The following is a 25,416-nucleotide window of genomic DNA, read 5'->3' on the forward strand; positions in this document are numbered from 1 at the left end:
GGTACAGCACAGAGTTAGATACAGAGTAAAGCTCCCTCTACACTGTCCCTATCAAACACTCCCAGGACAGGTACAACACGGGGTTACATTCAGAGTAAAGCTCCCTCTACACTGTCCCCATCAAACACACCCAGGACGGGTAAGCACGGAGTTAGATACAGAGTAATGCTCCCTCTACACCGTCCCCATCAAACACTCCCAGGACAGGAACAGCACGGCATTAGATACAGAGTAAAGCTCCCTCTACACTGACCCGAACAACCATTCCCAGGGCAACTACAGCACGGGGTTAGATACAGAGTAAAGCTCCCTCTACACTGTCCACATCAAACACTCCCAGGACAGGTACAGCACGGGGTTAGATACAGAGTAAAGCTCCCTCTACACTGACCCCAACAACCATTCCCAGGGCAACTACAGCACGGGGTTAGATACAGAGTAAATCTCCCTCCACAGTGTCCCCATCAAACACTCCCAGGACAGGTACAGCACGGGGTTAGATACAGAGTAAAGCTCCCTCTACACTGTCCCCATCAAACACTCCCAGGACAGGTACAGCACGGAGTTAGATACAGAGTAAGGCTCCCTCTACACCGTCCCCATCAAACACTCCCAGGACAGGTACAGCACGGGGTTAGATACAGAGTAAAGCTCCATCTACACCGTCCCCATCAAATACTCCAAGGACTGGTAGAGCAAGGGGTGAGATACAGAGTAAAGCTCCCTCTACACTGCCCCCATCAAACACTCCAAGGACAGGTAGAGCAAGGGGTGAGATACAGAGTAAAGCTCCCTCTACACTGTCCCCAACAACCATTCCCAGGGCAAGTACAGCACGGGGTTAGATACAGAGTAAATCTCCCTCTACACTGTCCCAATCCAACACTCCCAGGACAGGTACAGCACAGGGTTAGATACAGAGTAAAGCTCCCTCTACACTGTCCCCATCAAACACTCCCAGGACAGGTACAGCACGGGGTTAGATACAGAGTAAAGCTCCCTCTACACCATCCCCATCAAAGACTCCCAGGACAGGTATAGCACGGGGATAGATACAGAGTAAAGCTCCCTCCATATTGTCTCCATCAAACACTCACTGGACAGACACAGCACAGAGTGAGAGACAGAGTCAATCTCCCTCCTCAGTCTCCCCATCAAACACTCCCAGGACAGGTACAACACGGGGTTAGATACAGAGTAAATCTCCCTCTACACTATCCCCATCAAACACTCCCAGGACAGGTACAGCACGGGGTTAGATACAGAGTAAAGCTCCCTCTACGCTGCACCCATCAAACACTCCCCGGACAGGTACAGCACGGCATTAGATACTGAGTAAATCTCCCTCTACACTGACCGCAACAACCATTCCCAGGGCAACTACAGCACGGGGTTAGATACAGAGTAAAGCCCCCTCTACACTGTCCCCATCAAACACTCCCAGGACAGGTACAGCACGGGGTTAGATACAGAGTAAAGCTCCCTCTACACCGTCCCCATCAAACACTCCCAGGACAGGTACAGCACGGGGTTATATACAGAGTAAATCACCCTCGACACTGTCCGCATCAAACACTCCCAGGACAGGTATAGCACGGGGTTAGATACAGAGTAAATCTCCCTCTACACTGTCCACATCAAACACTCCCAGGACAGGTACAGCACGGGGTTAGATACAGAGTAAATCACCCTCGACACTGTCCGCATCAAACACTCCCAGGACAGGCACAGCACGGGGTTAGATACAGAGTAAATCACTGTCTACATGGTCCCCATCAAACGTTCCCAGGACAGGTACAGCACGGGGTTGGATACAGAGTAAAGCTTCCTCCACACTGACCCCAACAACCATTCCCGGGGCAACTACAGCACGGGGTTAGATACAGAGTAAAGCTCCATCTACACCGTCCCAATCATATACTCCAGGACAGGTACAGCACGGGGTTAGATACAGAGTAAATCTCCTTCTACACCGTCACCATCAAACACTCCCAGGACAGGTACAGCACAGAGTTCGATACAGAGTAATGTTCCCTCTACACTGTCCCCATCAAACACGCCCAGGACAGGTACAGCACGGGGTTAGATACAGAGTAAAGCTCCCTCTACACTGTCCCCATCAAACATTCCCAGGACAGGTACAGCATGAGGTTAGTTACAGAGTAAAGCTCCCTCTACACTGTCCCCATCAAACACTCCCATGACAGGTACAGCACAGGGTTAGATACAGAGTAAAGCTCCCTCTACACCGTCCCCATCAAACACTCCCAGGACATGTACAGCACGGGGTTAGATACAGAGTAAAGCTCCCTCTACACTGACCGCAACAACCATTCCCAGGGCAACTACAGCACGGGGTTAGATACAGAGTAAAGCCCCCTCTACACTGTCCCCATCAAACACTCCCAGGACAGGTACAGCACGGGGTTATATACAGAGTAAATCACCCTCGACACTGTCCTCATCAAACATTCCCAGGACAGGTACAGCACGGGGTTAGATACAGAGTAAAGCCCACTCTACACTGTCCCCATCAAACACTCCCAGGACAGGTACAGCACAGGGTAAGATACAGAGTAAAGCTCCCTCTACACTGTCCACATCAAACACTCCCAGGACAGGTACAACACGGGGTTAGATTCAGAGTAAAGCTCCCTCTACACTGTCCCCATCAAACACTCCCAGGACGGGTACAGCACGGAGTTAGATACAGAGTAATGCTCCCTCTACACCGTCCCCATCAAACACTCTCAGGACAGGAACAGCACGGAGTTAGATACAGAGTAAAGCTCCCTCTACACTGTCCACATCAAACACTCCCAGGACAGGTACAGCACGGGGTTAGATACAGAGTAAAGCTCCCTCTACACTGTCCCCATCAAACACTCCCAGAACAGGTACAACACGGGGTTAGATTCAGAGTAAAGCTCCCTCTACACTGTCCCCATCAAACACTCCCAGGACGGGTACAGCACGGAGTTACATACAGAGTAATGCTCCCTCTACAACGTCCCCATCAAACCCTCTCAGGACAGGAACAGCACGTGGTTAGATACAGAGTAAAGCTCCCTCTACACTGTCGCCATCAAACACTCCCCGGACAGGTACAGCACGGCATTAGATACAGAGTAAAGCTCGCTCTACACTGACCCCAACAACCATTCCCGGGGCAACTACAGCACGGGGTTAGATACAGAGTAAAGCTCCCTCTACACTGTCCCCAACAAACACTCCCAGGACAGGTACAGCACAGGGTTAGATACAGAGTAAAGCTCCCTCTACACTGTACCCATCAAACACTCCCAGGACAGGTACAGCACGGAGTTAGATACAGAGTAAAGCTCCCTCCACAGTGTCCACATCAAACACTCCCAGGACAGGTACAGCACAGAGTTAGATACAGAGTAAAGCTCCCTCTACACTGTCTCCATCAAACGCTCCCAGGACAGGTACAGCACGGGGTTAGATACAGAGTAAAGCTCCCTCTACACTGCACCCATCAAACACTCCCAGGACAGGTACAGCACGGGGTTAGATACAGAGTAAAGCTCCCTCTACGCTGCACCCATCAAACACTCCCAGGACAGGTACAGCACGGGGTTAAATACAGAGTAAAGCTCCCTCTACACTGTCCCCATCAAACACTCCCAGGACAGGTACAGCACAGAGTTAGATACAGAGTAAAGCTCCCTCTACACTGTCCCTATCAAACACTCCCAGGACAGGTACAACACGGGGTTACATTCAGAGTAAAGCTCCCTCTACACTGTCCCCATCAAACACACCCAGGACGGGTAAGCACGGAGTTAGATACAGAGTAATGCTCCCTCTACACCGTCCCCATCAAACACTCCCAGGACAGGAACAGCACGGCATTAGATACAGAGTAAAGCTCCCTCTACACTGACCCGAACAACCATTCCCAGGGCAACTACAGCACGGGGTTAGATACAGAGTAAAGCTCCCTCTACACTGTCCACATCAAACACTCCCAGGACAGGTACAGCACGGGGTTAGATACAGAGTAAAGCTCCCTCTACACTGACCCCAACAACCATTCCCAGGGCAACTACAGCACGGGGTTAGATACAGAGTAAATCTCCCTCCACAGTGTCCCCATCAAACACTCCCAGGACAGGTACAGCACGGGGTTAGATACAGAGTAAAGCTCCCTCTACACTGTCCCCATCAAACACTCCCAGGACAGGTACAGCACGGAGTTAGATACAGAGTAAGGCTCCCTCTACACCGTCCCCATCAAACACTCCCAGGACAGGTACAGCACGGGGTTAGATACAGAGTAAAGCTCCATCTACACCGTCCCCATCAAATACTCCAAGGACTGGTAGAGCAAGGGGTGAGATACAGAGTAAAGCTCCCTCTACACTGCCCCCATCAAACACTCCAAGGACAGGTAGAGCAAGGGGTGAGATACAGAGTAAAGCTCCCTCTACACTGTCCCCAACAACCATTCCCAGGGCAAGTACAGCACGGGGTTAGATACAGAGTAAATCTCCCTCTACACTGTCCCAATCCAACACTCCCAGGACAGGTACAGCACAGGGTTAGATACAGAGTAAAGCTCCCTCTACACTGTCCCCATCAAACACTCCCAGGACAGGTACAGCACGGGGTTAGATACAGAGTAAAGCTCCCTCTACACCATCCCCATCAAAGACTCCCAGGACAGGTATAGCACGGGGATAGATACAGAGTAAAGCTCCCTCCATATTGTCTCCATCAAACACTCACTGGACAGACACAGCACAGAGTGAGAGACAGAGTCAATCTCCCTCCTCAGTCTCCCCATCAAACACTCCCAGGACAGGTACAACACGGGGTTAGATACAGAGTAAATCTCCCTCTACACTATCCCCATCAAACACTCCCAGGACAGGTACAGCACGGGGTTAGATACAGAGTAAAGCTCCCTCTACGCTGCACCCATCAAACACTCCCCGGACAGGTACAGCACGGCATTAGATACTGAGTAAATCTCCCTCTACACTGACCGCAACAACCATTCCCAGGGCAACTACAGCACGGGGTTAGATACAGAGTAAAGCCCCCTCTACACTGTCCCCATCAAACACTCCCAGGACAGGTACAGCACGGGGTTAGATACAGAGTAAAGCTCCCTCTACACCGTCCCCATCAAACACTCCCAGGACAGGTACAGCACGGGGTTATATACAGAGTAAATCACCCTCGACACTGTCCGCATCAAACACTCCCAGGACAGGTATAGCACGGGGTTAGATACAGAGTAAATCTCCCTCTACACTGTCCACATCAAACACTCCCAGGACAGGTACAGCACGGGGTTAGATACAGAGTAAATCACCCTCGACACTGTCCGCATCAAACACTCCCAGGACAGGCACAGCACGGGGTTAGATACAGAGTAAATCACTGTCTACATGGTCCCCATCAAACGTTCCCAGGACAGGTACAGCACGGGGTTGGATACAGAGTAAAGCTTCCTCCACACTGACCCCAACAACCATTCCCGGGGCAACTACAGCACGGGGTTAGATACAGAGTAAAGCTCCCTCTACACTGTCCCCAACAAACACTCCCAGGACAGGTACAGCACAGGGTTAGATACAGAGTAAAGCTCCCTCTACACCGTCCCCATCAAACACTCCCAGGACAGGTACAGCACGGAGTTAGATACAGAGTAAAGCTCCATCCACAGTGTCCACATCAAACACTCCCAGGACAGGTACAGCACAGAGTTAGATACAGAGTAAAGCTCCCTCTACACTGTCTCCATCAAACGCTCCCAGGACAGGTACAGCACGGGGTTAGATACAGAGTAAAGCTCCCTCTACACTGCACCCATCAAACACTCCCAGGACAGGTACAACACGGGTTACATTCAGAGTAAAGCTCCCTCTACACTGTCCCCATCAAACACACCCAGGACGGGTAAGCACGGAGTTAGATACAGAGTAATGCTCCCTCTACACCGTCCCCATCAAACACTCCCAGGACAGGAACAGCACGTGGTTAGATACAGAGTAAAGCTCCCTCTACACTGTCGCCATCAAACACTCCCCGGACAGGTACAGCACGGCATTAGATACAGAGTAAAGCTCCCTCTACACTGACCCCAACAACCATTCCCAGGGCAACTACAGCACGGGGTTAGATACAGAGTAAAGCTCCCTCTACACTGTCCACATCAAACACTCCCAGGACAGGTACAGCACAGAGTTAGATACAGAGTAAAGCTCCCACTACACTGTCCACATCAAACACTCCCAGGACAGGTACAACACGGGGTTAGATACAGAGTAAAGCTCCCTCTACACTGTCCCCATCAAACACTCCCAGGACAGGTACAGCACAGAGTTAGATACAGAGTAAAGCTCCCTCTACACTGACCCCAACAACCATTCCCAGGGCAACTACAGCACGGGGTTAGATACAGAGTAAATCTCCCTCCACAGTGTCCCCATCAAACACTCCCAGGACAGGTAAAGCACGGGGTTAGATACAGAGTAAAGCTCCCTCTACACCATCCCCATCAAACACTCCCAGGACAGGTAAAGCACGGGGTTAGATACAGAGTAAATCTCCCTCTACACCATCCCCATCAAAGACTCCCAGGACAGGAATAGCACGGGGATAGATACAGAGTAAAGCTCCCTCCATATTTTCTCCATCAAACGCTCACTGGACAGACACAGCACAGAGTGAGAGACAGAGTCAATCTCCCTCCTCAGTCTCCCCATCAAACACTCCCAGGACAGGTACAACACGGGGTTAGATACAGAGTAAATCTCCCTCTACACTATCCCCATCAAACACTCCCAGGACAGGTACAGCACGGGGTTATATACAGAGTAAATCTCCCTCCACAGTCTCCCCATCAAACACTCCCAGGACAGGTACAGCACGGGGATAGATACAGAGTAAAGCTCCCTCTACACCGTCCCCATCAAACCCTCCCAGGACAGGTACAGCACGGGGTTAGATACAGAGTAAATCTCCCTCTACACCGTCCCCATCAAACGCTCCCAGGGCAGTTACAGCACGGAGTTAGATTCAGAGTAAAAGTCCCTCTACACTGACGCCAACAACCATTCCCAGGGCAACTACAGCACGGGGTTAGACACAGAGTAAAGCCCCCTCTACACTGTACCCATTAAACACTCCCAGGGCAGGTACAGCAAGGGGTTAGATTCAGAGTAATGCTCCCTCTACACTGTCCCCATCAAACACTCCCAGGGCAGGGACAGCACGGGGTTAGACACAGAGTAAAGCTCCCTCTACACCGTCCCCATCAAACACTCACAGGACAGGTACAGCACGGGGTTAGATACATATCAAAGCTCCATCTACACTGTCCCCATCAAACACTCCCAGGACAGGTACAGCACGGGGTTAGATAAAGAATAAAGCTCCATCTACACTGTCCCCATCAAACACTCCCAGGACAGGTGCAGCATGGGGTTAGATACAGAGTAAAGCTCCCTCTACACTGTCCCCAATAAACACTCCCAGGACAGGTACAGCACAGGGTTAGATACAGAGTAAAGCTCCCTCTACACTGTCCCCATCAAAAACTACCAGGACAGCTACAGCACGGGGTTAGATACAGAGTAAATCTCCCTCGACACTGTCCCCATCAAACACTCACAGGACAGGTACAGCACGGGGATAGATACAGAGTAAATCTCCCACTACACTATCCCCATCAAACACTCCCAGGACAGGTACAGCACGGGGTTAGATACAGAGTAAATCTCCATCAACACCGTCCCCATCAAACACTTCCAGGACAGGTACAGCATGGGATTACATACAGAGTTAAGCTCCCTCTACACTGTCCCCATCAAACACTCCCAGGACAGGTACAGCACGGGGTTATATACAGAGTAAAGCTCCCTCTACACCGTCCCCATCAAACACTCCCAGGACAGGTACAGCATGCAGTTAGATACAGAGTAAAGCTCCCTCTACACTGTCCCTTTCAAACACTCCCAGGACAGGTACAGCAAGGGGTTAGATACAGAGTAAAGCTCCCTCTACACTCCCCATCAAACACTCCCAGGACAGGTACAGCACGGGGTTAGATACAGAGTAAAGCTCCCTCTACACCGTCCCCATCAAACACTCCCAGGACAGGTACAGCACAGGGTTAGATACAGAGTAAATCTCCCACTACACTATCCCCATCAAACACTCCCAGGACAGGTACAGCACGGGGTTAGATACAGAGTAAATCTCCATCAACACCGTCCCCATCAAACACTTCCAGGACAGGTACAGCATGGGATTACATACAGAGTTAAGCTCCCTCTACACTGTCCCCATCAAACACTCCCAGGACAGGTACAGCACGGGGTTAGATACAGAGTAAAGCTCCCTCTACACTGTCCCCATCAAACACTCCCAGGACAGGTACAGCACGCAGTTAGATACTGAGTAAAGCTCCCTCTACACTGTCCCTTTCAAACACTCCCAGGACAGGTACAGCAAGGGGTTAGATACAGAGTAAAGCTCCCTCTACACTCCCCATCAAACACTCCCAGGACAGGTACAGCACGGGGCTAGATACAGAGTAAAGCTCCCTCTACACCGTCCCCATCAAACACTCACTGGACAGGTACAGCACGGGGTTAGATACAGAGTAAAGCTCCCTCTAAACTGTCCCCATCAAACACTCCCAGGACAGGTACAGCACGGGGTTAGATACAGAATAAAGCTCCATCTACACCGTCCCTATCAAACACTCCCAGGACAGGTACAGCACGGGGTTAGATACAGAGTAAAGCTCCCTCTACACCATCCCCATCAAACACTCCCAGGACAGGTACAGCACGGGGTTAGATACAGAGTAAAGCTCCGTCTACACTGTCCCCATCAAACACTCCCAGGACGGGTACAGCACGGAGTTAGAAACAGAGTAAAGCTCCCTCTACACCGTCCCCATCAAACACTCCCAGGACAGGTACAGCACAGAGTTAGATACAGAGTAAAGCTCACTCTACACCGTCCCGATCAAACACCCCCAGGACAGGTACAGCACGGGGTTAGATACAGAGTAAAGCTCCCTCTACACTGTCCCTTTCAAACAGTCCCAGGACAGGTACAGCACGGGGTTAGATACAGAGTAAGGCTCCCTCTACACTGTACCTTTCAAATTCTCCCAGGACAGGTGCAGCACAGGGTGAGATACAGAGTAAAGCTCCGTCTACCCTGTCCCCATCAAACACTCCCAGGACAGGTACAACACGGGGTTAGATACAGAGTAAGGCTACCCCTACACTGTCCCCATCAAACACTCCCAGGACAGGTACAGCACGGGGTTAGATACAGAGTAAAGCTCCCTCTACACTGTCCCCATCAAACATTCCCAGGACAGCTACAGCACGGGGTTAGATACAGAGTAAAGCTCCCTCTACACTGTCCCCAACAAACACTCCCAGGACAGCTACAGCACGGGGTTAGATACAGAGTAAAGCTCCCTCTACACCGTCCCCATCAAACACTCCCAAGACAGGTACAGCACGTGGTTAGATACAGAGAAAAGCTCCCCCTACACTGTCCCCATCAAACACTCCCAGGTCAGGTACAGCATGGGGTTAGGTACAGAGTAAAACTCCCTCTACACTGACCCCGACAACCATTCCCAGGGCAACTACAGCAAGGGGTTAGATACAGAGTAAAGCCCCCTCTACACTGTACCCATCAAACACTCCCACGACAGGTACAGCACGGGGTTAGATACAGAGTAAAGCTCCCACTACACTGTCCCCAACAAACACTCCCAGGACAGGTACAGCACGGGGTTAGATACAGGAGTAATGCTCCCTCTACACTGTCCCCATCAAACACTCCCAGGACAGGTACAGCACGGGGTTAGATACAGAGTAAAGCTCCCTCTTCACTGTCCCCATCAAACACTCCAAGGACAGGCACAGCACGGGGTTAGATACAGAGTAAAGCTCCATCTACACCGTCCCCATCAAACACTTCCAGGACAGGTACAGCACAGGGTTAGATACAGAGCAAAGCTCCATCTACACTGTCCCCATCAAACACTCCCAGGACAGGTACAGCATGGGGTTAGATACAGAGTAAATCTCCCTCTACACTGTCCCCATCAAACACTCCCAGGACAGGTACAGCACGGGGTTAGATACAGAGTAAAGCTCCCTCTACACCGTCCCCATCAAAGACTCCCAGGACAGGTATAGTACGGGGGTAGATACAGAGTAAAGCTCCCTCCATATTGTCTCCATCAAACACTCACTGGACAGATACAGCACAGGGTGAGATACAGAGTAAATCTCCCTCCACAGTCTCCCCATCAAACACTCCCTGGACAGGTACAGCACGGGGATAGATACAGAGTAAAGCTCCCTCTACACTATCCCCATCAAACACTCCCAGGACAGGTACAGCACGGGGTTAGATACAGAGTAAAGCTCCATCTACACTGTCCCCATCAAACACTTCCAGGACAGGTACAGCACGGGGTTAGATACAGAGTAAAGCTCCCTCTACACTGTCCCCATCAAACACTCCCAGGACAGGTACAGCATGGGGTTAGATACAGAGTAAAGTTCCCTCTACACTGTCCCCAATAAACACTCCCAGGACAGGTACAGCACAGGGTTAGACACAGAGTAAAGCCCCCTCTACACTGTCCCCATCAAAGACTCCCAGGACAGGTATAGCACGGGGATAGATACAGAGTAAATCTCCCTCCACAGTCTCCCCATCAAACACTCCCAGGACAGGTACAGCACGGGGTTAGATACAGAGTAAATCTCCCTCCACAGTCTCCCCATCAAACACTCCCTGGACAGGTACAGCACGGGGTTAGATACAGAGTAAAGCTCCCTCTACACTGTCCCCATCAAACACTCCCAGGACAGGTACAGCACGGAGTTAGATACAGAGTAAATCTCCCTCTACACTGTCCCCATCAAACACTCCCAGGACAGGTACAGCACGGGGTTAGATACAGAGTAAAGCTCCCTCTACACTGTCCCCATCAAACACTCCCAGGACAGGTACAGCACGGAGTTAGATACAGAGTAAAGCTCCCTCTACACTGTCCCCATCGAACACTCCCAGGACAGGTACAGCACGGGGTTAGATACAGAGTAAATCTCCCTCTACACCGTCCCCATCAAACACTCCCAGGACAGGTACAGCACGGAGTTAGATACAGAGTAAATCTCCCTCTACACCGTCCCCATCAAACACTCCCAGGACAGGTACAGCACGGACTTAGATACAGAGTAAAGCTCCCTCTACACTGTCCCCATCAAACACTCCCAGGACAGGTACAGCACGGGGTTAGATACAGAGTAAAGCTCCCTCTACACTGTCCCCATCAAACACTCCCAGGACAGGTACAGCACGGGGTTAGATACAGAGTAAAGCTCCCTCTACACTGTCCCCATCAAACACTCCCAGGACAGGTACAGCACGGGGTTAGATACAGAGTAAAACTGTGTAAATCAACCCTCTCCCCCTCAAAGGTTTATATTTGACGCTGGGAGCCTCGAGTTTAACCTGTTCCTCCAGTTGCAGCGCCCCCAGTGGTCGGAGGCTAGAACTGCAGCGTGACATGTTTACATAGGGGTGCCCCACTGTCAGAGTTTGGGGGTCACAGAGGGCGGGGGCAAAGGGCTGGGAATGACTCCCTGCCTCCCTCAGGTCCCCTCCCCCTTGTTCCCCACCCCCGGGGCCCCCTGCCCCTCCCCCAGCGACCCCAGCGCCGGTTCTCACCCTCCGCCTCCTCCTCTGGACTCCTCCGTCTTCCTGCCACCGGCCCACAATCCGCCGCGGCTGCTTTAACTCCCCCACTCCCTGGGGGGCGGTGACCGTAAGTGCGCAGGCGCGGGACGTCGACGTCCCACAATCCCGCGCGGCCGCTGCCGGCCTTGGGGAGTTGCACGCCCGCGGTGCCCGCCGGGATCCGCGCCGCCATGTCCGGCAACAACAACACCAACAACTGTTTAACAGCCGGACGGCGGCTCTGGGCTGCCCTGAGCCCGGAACAAAATGCCGTTTGGCGTCTTTTCAACCTCCCAAGGGCCTGACCGCCCAAACTGATCCCCAGCCCACATGAGGAGATGATTACTTTGAGCTTGTGTGTGATTCTAGTTCAGCCACGGCTGGAGTATTGTGTCCGGTTCTAGGCACCAACTTGGGTTAGGATGTGAAGGCTTTGGTCACTTCTTCAACAGCACCTTCCAAACCCACGACCACTACCATCCAGAAGGACGAGGGCAGCAGACACATGGGAACCCCCACCTAGAAGTTCCCCTCCCAGTCACTCACCATCCTGACTTGGAAATATATCGGCCGTTCCTTCACTGTCGCTGGGTCAAAATCCTGGAACTCCCTCCCTAACAGCGCCGTGGGTGTACCTACACCACACGGACAAAATCCTGGAACTCCCTCCCTAACAGCACCATGGGTGTACCTACACCACACGGACAAAATCCTGGAACTCCCTCCCTAACAGCGCCGTGGGTGTACCTACACCACAGGGACAAAATCCCGGAACTCCCTCCCTAACAGCGCCGTGGGTGTACCTACACCACACGGACAAATTCCTGGAACTCCCTCCCTAACAGCGCCGTGGGTGTACCCACACCACACGGACAAAATCCTGGAACTCCCTCCCTAACAGCGCCGTGGGTGTACCTACACCACATGGACAAAATCCTGGAACTCCCTCCCTAACAGCGCCGTGGGTGTACCTACACCACACGGACAAAATCCTGGAACTCCCTCCCTAACAGCGCCATGGGTGTCCCTACACCACACGGACAAAATCCTGGAACTCCCTCCCTAACAGCGCAGTGGGTGTACCTACACCACACGGACAAAATCCTGGAACTCCCTAACAGCGCCGTGGGTGTACCTGCACCACACGGACAAAATCCTGGAACTCCCTCCCTAACAGCGGCCAAGCTGTGGCCAATCTCAGAGCAATCCACCTGGCAGCCTCATAAATAGGGCCCAAGCCATTTATTCACTGTGCAAGTTTGATACTGAAATAGGGCATATCAACAACACCCTGTGGGATAATGGCTTTGCTGATAGGATCATTTCACTCTGTATATCACTCAAACTTATGAATGGACATTTGGCTGTCACCTTCGGCACTGAAACGTGCCCAGTCTACCTCGGATTGAGTCGGTAGTTAGGAAGGCAAATACAATGTTGGCATTTATTTCGAGAGGACTAGAATGTAAAAGCAGGGATGTGAAGCTGAGGCTTTATAAGGCTCTGGTCAGACCACATTTAGAATATTGTGAGCAATTTTGGGCCCCGTATCTCAGGAAGGATGTTCTGGCCCTGGAGAGGGTCCCAGAGGAGGTTCACGAGAACGATCCCAGGAATGAAAGGCTTAACATATGAGGAACGTTTGAGGACTCTGGGTCTATACTCGATGGAGTTTAGAAGGATGAGGGGGTATCTGATCGAAACTTACAGAATACTGAAAGGCCTGGATAGAGTGGACGTGGGGAAGATGTTTCCATTCGTAGGAGAGACTAGGACCCGAGGGCACAGCCTCAGAGTAAAGGGAAGACCTTTCAGAACAGAGATGAGGAGAAACTTCTTTAGCCAGAGAGTGGTGAATCTATGGAATTCATTGCCACAGAAGGCAGTGGAGGCCAGGTCATTGAGTGTATTTAAGACCGAGATAGATAGGTTCTTGATAGGTAAAGGGATCAAAGGTTACGGGGAGAAGGCGGGAGAATGGGGTTGAGAAACTTATCAGCCATGATTGAATGGCGGAGCAGACTCGATGGGCCAATTGGCCTAATTTCTGCTCCTATGTCTTATGGTCTTATGTTCTTATGGATTACCCTGGAAGGGCCAAGGTGTCTCAAAACTTTTCTCAACAGGTTTCATGCTGCTCCGATGCAGTAGCAACATGAGTGGTCCTCACCACTAACAGGATGCTGCTGTCAAGTCAAAAAGACATACTGCCTCTCACACAAATGAGTAAGGTGCTATATGTATTTCAGTGCCAGTCTGATGCTAGGTATGTAGGCCGTATGTCCCAAAGACTGGCAGATCATATCAAATAGCATGTTCCAGCCACTGTTCACGATGGGCAGGGTACAGATCAGACCCAACCAGACCGGGCTTGTAAAACTCAAAACACAGTGTCCAGCATTAAATGTGATTCCGCGATTGGACAACATTTGCTAAATATTCCTCTGTGTGCTAAGAATTACACTGACAAGCAATTTAAGATTGTCACTCCGCCTCACAGTGTGGTTTATTTGCATGTACTGGAAGCTTCATATATTAGTACACGGGGCCCTTTTGTTTGCAGGCAGAAAGAACATGTACACACATTTCAGAAACAGAAAATGCTGGAAAAACTCAGCAGGTCTAACAGTATCTGTGGAAGGGGAGAAAAAATACAGAGTTAACGTTTCGAGTCCTGATGACTCTTCTTCAGAGTTTCAGAGCTCTGGAGAAGAGTCATACGGACTCAAAATGTTAACTCTGGTTTCCTCTGGAAAGTGTGAGTGACCAGAACAGGACGTCATACTCTAGCGTCAACTTCATGTGCTCTACCCACCAACCTACTCTGTAGGAGCAATGTCCAGATCTCTTTTGGCCACTTCATTTGCTTAGCCACCTTTTCAAACCAGATAAAGAATGCCTCGACATTCCTTTCCTCAGACTCTGGGAGAGTTTGTACAAAATTAAACACCTCCCCACGAGGTTTTGGGTTGAAAGATTTTTTTCATCATCAGAACTTTCCTCAGTGTCTATTTTTAAACTTCCAGCCTTCTGAGCTTGATATCCCCTTTCTCGTTCTGTCTTTCTTGTCTGAAATTCCAGTTCCAGCTTCCTTCATTCTCTCTATTTTCTTCGCTTTCTTTCCCTTTACCTCACTTTTCAGTTCCTTTCCATGTTCCATCTTGCTTCATTCCCAACTGGATCTTAGCCAACTAAACTGACTCATCCCATCGAGAACGTGCTCATAGGGGCATAGAGTTATACAGCACAGAAACAAGCCCTTCGGCCCATTGTGTCTATGCTGGCCATCGAGTAGCTAATCCCATTTCCCAGCACTCGGCCCGTAGCCCTGTATGCTGCCGCGTTGCAAGTGCTCATCTAAATACTTCTTCAATGTTGTGAGGGTTCCTGCCTCTACCACCCCCTCAGGGAGTGTGTTCCAGATTCCCACCACCCTCTGGGTGAAAAAATCCCTCCTCAAATCCCCTCTAAACTTCCTGCCCCTCACCTTAAATCTATGCCCCCTGGTTATTGATCCCTCCGCCAAGGGGAAAAGTTTCTTCCTATCTACGTCCCTTATAATTTTGAACACCTCGATCAGGCCCCCCACCCTCGGCCTTCTCTGCTCTGAGGAAAACAACCCCAGTCTATCCAATCTCTCTTCATAGCTGAAATACTCCAGCCCAGGCAACATCCTGGTGAATCTCCTCTGCACCCTCTCCAGGTGCAGTCACATCCTCCCTATAATGTGGTGACCAGAACTGCACACAGTACTCCAGCTGTGGCCTGACCAGCGTTTTATACAGTTCCAGCATAACCTCCCTGCCCTTATATTCTATGCCTTGGCTAATAAAGGCAAGTATCCCATATGCCTTCTTAACCACCTTATCTATCTGTGCTGCTGCCTTCAGGGATCTATGGACATGTACACCGAGGTCCCTCTGATCCTCTGTACTTCCTACGGTCTGACCATTCATTGTGTATTCCCTTGCTGTGTTAGTCCTCCCAAAATGCATCACCTCACACTTCTCAGGATTAAATTCCATTTGCCACTGCTCTGCCCATCTTACCAGCCCATCTGTATCGTCCTGTAATCTAAGGCTTCCCTCCTCACTATTTACGACACCCCCCACCAAATTTCATGTCATCTGTGAACTTACTGATCGTACCTGCTATATTCACGTCTAAATCATTAATGTACACTACAAACAGCCAGGGTCCCAGCACCGATCCCTGTGGTACACCACACGTCACAGGCTTCCAATCTCAAATACAACCTTTGACCATCACCCTCTGTCTCCTGTCACTAACCCAATTTTGGATCCAAATTGTCCTGGATCCCATGGGCTCTTATCACCTTGACCAGTCTCCCATGCGAGACCTTGTCAAAAGCCTTACTGAAGTCTATGTAGACTACATCAACTGCACTACCCTCATCTACACACCTAGTCACCTCCTCGAAAAATTCAATCCAATTTGTTAGACATGGCCTCCCCCTGACAAAGCCATGCTGACTATCCCTGAGTAATCTCTGCCTCTCCAAGTGGAGATTAATCCTGTCCCTCAGAATTTTTTCCACTACTTTCCCTACCTAGTATCTCCTTCTAGCATCCCTTCCAGTTTTAAATGCTGTGTTATTATCTCAACTATGTCTGCTTTCTTCACCCCTTTGGGTAATTCTAACTCCAATTTATCCACGAATTCCATCGGTTTACTCTTGGTTAATTTCTGTAAACCAGTCACGGTTGCATTTCCCACCTATAGAAAAGTCTTTGTAGCCTCCAAAGCAATTTTGGATTCCAACCCGTACAACATACCTCACAGCAACTCCGATTGCTATGTCCAGTACCTGTGTACATCCAAGTATTCATGAAAAGGATTCACAGGTCCCAATGTCAAGGATTTCCAATCCCACCTTAAAACCAATAATCCTGGACAAAATATTATTCTGCATCCAATCACCCGCTGTCCACATTTCAAATCCCGCAGGAGCCCCCACTTTGCTATGATCCCCAGCTGGGGTTACCGCTGGACAAGTCTCATCCCAGGGTGGAACCCAGCTCGGTAGATCGTAACTTTTATCTGTTTGTTTAGATACGTGGAGAGGGGCTACTGAACAGAGTCACCAGAGTCAGCTAATCAACTTTTAACAAAAGCATAAAGCATTTATTAAACAAGAAAAGATGAACTATACTACAATACTCCTTCACCCACAACTATACCGTTACAGATAGATACAGATTTGTAAGGATAACACAAGTTACAAAGCTAATGTTCACAGGAAGTACAGTCCATGTAAACCAACCGGTGACCTGTGGTCAGACACGCCGCACACTGAACCCAAGCGACAGATGCCACCCCAGACAGATGCTGTGGACCTCTCCTCAACTCCCCCCAGATGTTTGTTACACCATGAGCAACCCAGTCTCACATGAGGGTTTCCAATCTCCATTTTCTAAGAACGCGCCTTGGAATCTGTTCCCAAAATGATGCTCTCTCTCAAACACCTTTCGCAAGGGTTCGCCTCCGGGGTTTCGAACTCTCCTTCCGATGTTCCTCTCCCCTGGGTCACCACGTGCATTCAAGCTTTCTTCCATGCACTCTCTCTCACTGACTCAGCTGTCAACAGTACACCACTGCTTCACATGCCCATAGCAAAGAGTTACAAACCTTCAGTTGCCTCTTTGGACCTTCTGACTTCTCACAAGCCTTTATCTCGCTTTGACTCTGCTTCCAGCAGCTTGAAGCTTGGAGCCTTTCTCCACCCCTCACTCTTAACTTCACTTAACAGGACCTTTTCCAGGTTCCTGTCTTTCCTTTGACTGGAAGGTCTGCTTGGGACTTTCTCCTGTTCCACTTCCCTGGATTCTTAGGGGCTTTCTTCTTTAGCTTGTGACTGGCTATCTGAGCCTTCCAGGCTGCCTCTGCCTGGCAGCTGTCATCAAAACTGAACTCAAAAACCGCTGTTTCTAGTTTCTTGTGTGTGTGTGTCTGTGGGAAGGACCTGCCTCTCTGGACCCATGTTGCTAGGCAACAACCCAGTTTTTCTACCCTTGTGTTTGCTTAACTTCCTCTATGGTCGTAAACTCTCATTAGAAATGCAGGTGCCATTTAAAATGAAACTAAAACTCAACTTGACCTTTTCTTAACACTCAGATACAGAAAAACAAATCAAACGTAAACATTAAAGCTAAGCTCATTCCTAACACTCAGAAATACCAATATAACTTACTTAAACTATCTCTGTTTCCTGACAAAATCCCTTCTGGAAATCTAAGTACAGTAAATCCACTGGTTCTCCTTTATCCAGAGCACATGTAACTCCCTCAAAGAGCTCCAATAAATTGGTTCAACACAATCTGCCTGATTGCCCTGAATTTTTCTAAGCGCTCTGCTACAACATCCTTAATAATAGCTTCTAACATTTTCCCTATGATGGATATTAGGCTAACTGGCCTGCAGTTACCTACTCTCTGTCCCCCACCCTTTTTGAATAAAGGAGTTACATTTGCTATTTTCCAATCTAATAGAACCTTCCCCAAATATAGGGAATTTGGGAAAATTAAAACCAGTGCATCAACTATCTCACTGTCCACTTCTTTCAAGACCTTACGGTGAAGTCCATCTGGACCTGGAGATTTGCCAGCCCACAGCCCCAACAATTTGCTCAATACCACTTCCCTGGTGATTGTAATTTTCCCGAGTTCCTCCCTCCCTTCCATTTCCTGATTTACAGCTATTTCTGAGATGTGACTTGTGTCCTCTATAGTGTAGAACGAAGCAGAATACCTGTTTCATTCATCCACCATCTCCCTACTTTCCATTATCAATTCCCCAGACGCGCTCTCTATAGGACCAACGCTCACTTTGTTAACTCTTATTTAAATATCTCTGGAAACTCTGACTCTGTCTTTATATTACCAGCTAGATTTCTCTCATCATCTAATTTTTCCCTCCTTATTAATCCTTTCAGGCTTTGCTGTTCTTTATATTCTTTCCAATCTTCTGGCCTGCTTTGTGTAATTATATGCTTTTTCTTTAAGTGTGATACTGTCTTTAACTTTTTTAGTTAACCAAGGATGGTGGCCCCTCCCCTTGGGATTTGTCTTTCTCATTGGAATGTATCTATTCTGTGTATTCTGAAAATCCCTTTAACTGTCTGCCAGTGAACCTCTATTGACCTATCCCTTAACCTCCTTTGCCAGTTCACTTTAGCCAGCTCTGCTTTCATGCCCTCATACTTGCCCTTATTTACATTTAAAACACTCATCTTGGACACACTCATTTCTCCCTCAAAATGAATGTAAAATTCAATTAAATTATGATCGCTGCTACCAAGGGGAGCCTTCACTATGAGGTTATCAACTAATCCTGTCTCGTTGCTCAATACCAGGCCTAGTAAAGCCTGCTCCCTGATTGGTTCCAGAATGTGCTGTTCTAAGAAACTACTCCAAAAACATTCTATGAACTCCTCATCTACGCTACCTTTGCTCATCTGATTTTTCCAGTCTATATGTAGATTAAAATCCCCCATGATTATTGCTGCATTTGTCTGACAAGCTCCCATTATCTCTTCTTTTATGCTCTGTCCTACTGTGTAGTTACAATTAGGGGGCTTGTACGCCACTCACACAAGTGACTCCTTGCCTTTACCATTCCTTATCTCAACCCAAACCGCTTCTACATCCTGGTTTCCTGAGCTTAGATCAATCCCTCTCTAATGTGCTAATACCATCATTAATTAACAGAGCTACCCCTCCACCTTTCCCTAACTTCCCTAATTTCCTTAAAAGTCACATACCCTTCAATATTTAGGCCCCAATCTTTGTCATCCTGCAGCCATATCTCTGTAATGGCTTTCAGATTGTACTTATTTATTTCTATTTGCACTATCAGTTCATCTGTTGTGCTTTGAATACTTTGTGCTACAGAGTCTTTAGTTTTGTCCTTTTATTATTTTTGTAGCATCTGGCCTTACCTGCTGATTTACTCTGAGATTTGTATCTCTGTCCCTTCCTGTCACAGTCTGTTTATCATTTCCCATATTAATACTGGTCTCTCTTGTCTTGTCTCTACTCTTTGGTTTACCACATCTTCCCAATTTGATCCCTTGCCCCCACTATTCAGTTTAAAACCCTCTCTACTTCTCTAGTGAGGCAGCTCATGAAGACACCAGCCCCAGCACGGCTCAGGTGTCGACTGTCTCAATGGTACAGATCCCGCTTTCCCCAATACTGATGCCAGCGCCCCACAAACCGGAACCCACTTCTCCCACACCAGTCTTTGAGCCACACATTCATTCCTCTAATCTTATTTATCCCAGGCCAATTTGCTAATAATGCAAAAATTATTACCTTTGAGGTTCTGCTTTTTAATTTGGTGCCTAGCTCCTCATACTGACTATGCAGAGCATCATTCCTCATCCTGCCTACATAGACCACGACCACTGGATCCTCCCCCTCCCACTGCAAGTTCCTCTCCAGCTCTGAGCAAATGTCCCGAACCCTGGCACTGGGCAGGCAACACAGCTGCCTGGACTCTCACTCTTTGCTGCAGAGAACAGTGTCAATCCCCCTCACTATACTGTCCCCACTACCACTACATTCCTTTTTGATCCCCCCACTTGAATGGCTTCCTGTACCACGGTGCCATGGTCAATTTGCTCATCCATCCTGCAGCCCCCACTCTCATCCAAACAAGCTGAGGTAACCTCAAACCTATTGGACAATTGCTGAGGCTCACACTCCTGCCCTCTGGGTCCCCTTACCTGCCTCACTCACTCCTGTCCCTGACCACTGACCAGATTAGAAGACTCTATCCTAAGTGGTGTGACTGCCTCCTGCTACAGAGCATCCAGGTAACTTCCCCCCTCCCTGATGTGTCGCAGTGTCTGCAGCTCAGCCTCCAGCTCAATGACTCTGGGCCGAAGTTCCTCGAGCTGCAGACACTTACTGCAGATGTGTTTGTCCTGGATCACAATGTTATCCAGGAGCCCCCACATGCTGCAGCCTTGATACATCACCTGTCCTGCCATCCTTAATGTGTTTTAAATAATTACTTAGTTATATTAATCATTTATTTACGTTACTTTCTTATATCTTTTATAACTTTACCACCAAATTGTGTACTATGAAAAACATTAGGGACAGAATAGGACTTACCTACTTACCAGATACTCACCAAATACCTCACCTGTAGTAGAGCAAGAACCAATTTCTAGGGGGGGCGAAATATAGAAAGAGGAAATGAATAACTCCCCCCCACCCCACCCCACTTCACCGGACTCCCCTCTCACCAAGCTCCAAGCCATCACTCAGTTAGGCGGCTGCACTCTGTGTGACATTATCGCCACACCATTCCTCCCCTGAAATCAGTTGATTTGTTTCTCCCCTCAACCACACCCACCACCCACGGCCCCCCTACCCCCACCACCCCCCTACCCCCCACCCGCCACCCCACCACCCCCTACCCCCCACCACCCAACCCACCCCATACCCCCCACCACCCAACCCACCCCCTACCCGCCACCACCCAACCCCCGACCCCATCCCCCACCACCCCCGACCCCCACCACCCAATCCGACCCAACAATGCACCCCCACCCCCCACCCCCCACCCCATACCCCCCACCCCACTACCCCCCACCACCACCATCTCAATACCCCCCCATTCCCGCATTAGCCCTCCCAACCCTCAATCCCGGTTTTCTAGGTGCTGGCGGCTGAAGGACGAATGCGACACGACCGGCGGGAGCAATGGAGGGCCAGGATACCCAGAGTGCAGCGCGCGCCAGAAAGCGCCCTATGGCCGCGGCGGGCGGGGTGTACTGCGCATGCGGGTGTGGGAGGCAGGGAGGACGCATGCGCGGTACGACTGGGAGCGGCGGCGGGCGCAGCGGAGCCGGAGCCGAGATTCCAGGGGGAAGGTCAGAAACCCCGGGGCGGCGGGGGAGGGGGCGGGGGAGGGGGCGGGGCCGAAGGGGGCGGGGCGGGGCGAGGCCGCGGGGGGGCGGGGCAGGGGGAACGATTGTCCGCGGCCGCGAGCGGGGGTGGGGGGAGGGACCAGTTTGACCGGGGAACCCACGGGACTGAACCGGGGGCAGGTAGCGAGGGGGAGGGAAATACAGGACGGGACATCCGGTGGGGGAAGGAGCAGCAGCAGCAGACCGGAAATGCAGAGTCACCCAACAACAACAACAAATACAACAACAAATACAACAACAACTGGGGCAAGGGGAGGAAATACAACAACAAATATAACAACAACTGGGGGCAAGGGGAGGGAATACAACAACAAATACAACAACTACTGGGGGCAAGGGGAGGAAATACAACAACAAATACAACTACTGGGGCAAGGGGAGGAAATACAACAACAAATACAACAACTACTGGGGCAAGGGGAGGAAATACAACAACAACTGAGAGCCAGTGGAGGAAATACAACAACAAATATAACAACAACTGGGGGCAAGGGGAGGAAATACAACAACAAATATAACAACAACTGGGGGCCAGGGGAGGAAATACAACAACAAATACAACAACTACTGGGGGCAAGGGGAGGGAATACAACAACAAATACAACAACTACTGGGGCCAGGGGAGGAAATACAACAACAAATACAACAACTACTGGGGGCAAGGGGAGGGAATACAACAACAAATACAACAACTACTGGGGCCAGGGGAGGAAATACAACAACAAATATAACAACAACTGGGGCAAGGGGAGGGAATACAACAACAAATACAACAACTACTGGGGGCAAGGGGAGGAAATACAACAACAAATACAACAACAACTGGGGCCAGGGGAGGAAATACAACAACAAATACAACAACTACTGGGGGCAAGGGGAGGAATACAACAACAAATACAACAACAACTGGGGGCAAGGGGCGGAAATACAACAACAAATACAACAACTACTGGGGCAAGGGGGGAAATACAACAACAAATACAACAACTACTGGGGCAAGGGGAGGAAATACAACAACAAATATAACAACAACTGGGGGCAAGGGGAGGGAATACAACAACAAATACAACAACTACTGGGGGCAAGGGGAGGAAATACAACAACAAATACAACAACTACTGGGGGCAAGGGGAGGAAATACAACAACAAATACAACAACTACTGGGGGCAAGGGGAGGAAATACAACAACAAATACAACAACTACTGGGGCCAGGGGAGGAAATACAACAACAAATACAACAACTACTGGGGCCAGGGGAGGAAATACAACAACAAATACAACAATTACTGGGGCCAGGGGAGGAAATACAACAACAAATACAACAACTACTGGGGGCAAGGGGAGGAAATACAACAACAAATACAACAACTACTGGGGGCAAGGGGAGGAAATACAACAACAAATACAACAACAACTGGGGCGAGGGGAGGAAATACAACAACAACTGAGGGCCTGGGGAGGAAATACAACAACAACTGAGGGCCGGGGAGGAAATACAACAACAACTGAGGGCTGGGGAGGAAATACACAGTTTCAGAATGAGGGGTCTCCTGTTGAAGACGGAGATGAGGGGGAATTTCTTCTCTCCGAGGGTGGTCAGTCTGTGGAATTCTCTCCCTCCCCCCGCCCAGAGAGCAGTGGGGGGGCCGGGGCACTGAATATATTCGAGGCTGAGTTAGACAGGTTTCTGATCGAAAGGGGGGGAGGCAAGGGTTATGGAGGGACAGACAGGAGAGCGGAGCTGAGACCACAATCAGATCAGTCACAATCTTATCGAATTTAAATTGACAATTGTTCATTTTGGGGTTTAAACTCTGCCTCAGGGAAGAGGGAGATGGGGGAGGAGCAGAGAAGTGAGATGCATTGGATAGTCCCGGTAGAGGGGCCGAATGGCCTCCTCCTGTGCTGTATGACGTGTGGAGCTCAGGGTTATCTGTTTGCGTTCGGGGGCAGACGGTTTGTATGAGGTGAGTGTGGTGGGAGGGCCGACACCCATTGGATAGTCCCGGTAGAGGGGCCGAATGGCCTCCTCCTGTGCTGTATGACATGTGGAGCTCAGGGTTATCTGTTTGCGTTTGGGGGCAGGCAGTTGTATGAGGTGAGTGTGGTGGGAGGACGGTCACCCTGACTGACTTGTGTTTTCCCAGTTTGAGCAGGTCGGAGCAGGGATGCAGCGCGCCGGCCAGACGCTAACGCCAGGAGCCGCCGGCGGTGGAAAGCCCCTGACCTGCCCAACCTGCGGGGACCACTTCATGCGGCCTCACGCCCTGCAGCAGCACCAGCGCATCCACGCGGGGCAGCGGGCGCTGCCCGAGATGAGCTTCACTCGATCGGCGGCGCTGGGATCCTTCCAGCTGTGCAACAACGGCGAGCGCTTCTCCGTCTGCGACGTCTGCGGCAAGGGCTTCACCGTGGCGGCGCTGCTGGCTCGGCACCAGGCGGTGCACACCGGCGAGGAGCCGCTCTCCTGCGGCCGCTGCGGGCAGACGTTCGCCCTGGGCGCCAACTACCGGCGGCACCGCCTCACGCACTGCCACAGCGGCGCCCACCGCTGCAGCGTCTGCCAGCTCCGCTTCGGCGACCGGCGGCAGCTGGAGCTGCACTGCCGGCGGCACGCCCTGCAGTTCTCCTTCGTCTGCCGGCAGTGCGGCCAAGGCTTCAGCCGCAGCCACTACCTGGACCGCCACGCCCGGCTGCACGAGGCTGAACCGCCGACGCCGACGCCGCCGCGGGCGCCACCTCCCCCCGAGGGCCCGGCGCCCGCCTCAGCTGCTGCTGCCGGCACCGCCTCCTTCATCTGCCACCTCTGCGGAGACAGTTTCAGCCGCTGGTGCAGCCTCCGGCAGCACCGCTGCGCACAGCCTGATCCCACCGGGCGGCCAGAAGGGGAGCAGGGAGCAGCCGGAAGCCCCGACAAGTGAGCCGGAGGCTGCTGTAGCTCCGGGCTAGCTCAGTGCCTGCGGGGGGCAGCGCCGAGCGGAAAGTGCCAGAGGAAGAGGGAGACTGAAGCCGGGACCATTCACCAGCTGGTCAAGCTCGGCGTTGACACTTCACCACCACAGCCGAACGCGAGAGGAGGCACTTCAGGAATATAGAGGCTGGTGCGACGGGACTCATCCGGACGTTTGGGAGGCTGGAGGGGAGAAGGGTGTGCTGTCTGTTTGAAATGTTCAAGAGCAGGACTCAAATAAAGACCAGAGTGAAGCGATGGAGATAATTACTCTGTATCTAACCCCGTGCTGTACGTGTCCTGGGAGTGTTTGATGGGGACAGTGTAGAGGGAGATTTACTCTGTATCTAACCCTCTGCTGTACCTGTCCTGGGAGTGTTTGATGGGGACGGTGTAGAGAGAGCTTTACTCTGTATCTAACCCCGTGCTGTACCTGTCCTGGGAGTGTTTGATGGGGACGGTGTAGAGGGAACTTTACTCTGTATCTTACCCCGTGCTGTACCTGCCTTGGGAGTGTTTGATGGGGACGGTGTAGAGGGAGCTTTACTCTGTATCTAACCCCGTGATGTACCTGTCCTGGGAGTGTTTGATGGGGACAGTGTAGAGGGAGCTTTACTCTGTATCTAACCCCGTGCTGTACCTGTCCTGGGAGTGTTTGATGTGGACAGTGTAGAGGGAGCTTTACTCTGTATCTAACCCCGTGCTGTACCTGTCCTGGGAGTGTTTGATGGGGACAG

At 50.7% G+C, this 25,416-nt stretch overlaps 1 protein-coding gene across 1 annotated transcript in view; it reads right to left on the minus strand.

Annotated features, from left to right (window-relative positions):
- Positions 1–11,818, minus strand: part of LOC144674293 (uncharacterized) — a 47,365-nt gene extending 35,547 nt beyond the window's left edge. The window contains exon 1 of the mRNA XM_078535720.1: positions 11,758–11,818. The gene's annotated coding sequence lies outside the window, so the exon portion shown is untranslated. The remainder of the gene's footprint in view (positions 1–11,757) is intronic.
- Between the last annotated feature and the right edge of the window lie 13,598 nt (positions 11,819–25,416).

Source organism: Cetorhinus maximus, unplaced genomic scaffold (genome assembly GCF_964194155.1).
Source record: "Cetorhinus maximus unplaced genomic scaffold, sCetMax3.hap1.1 HAP1_SCAFFOLD_616, whole genome shotgun sequence".
In the NCBI taxonomy this organism is placed as follows: Eukaryota; Metazoa; Chordata; class Chondrichthyes; order Lamniformes; family Cetorhinidae; genus Cetorhinus; species Cetorhinus maximus.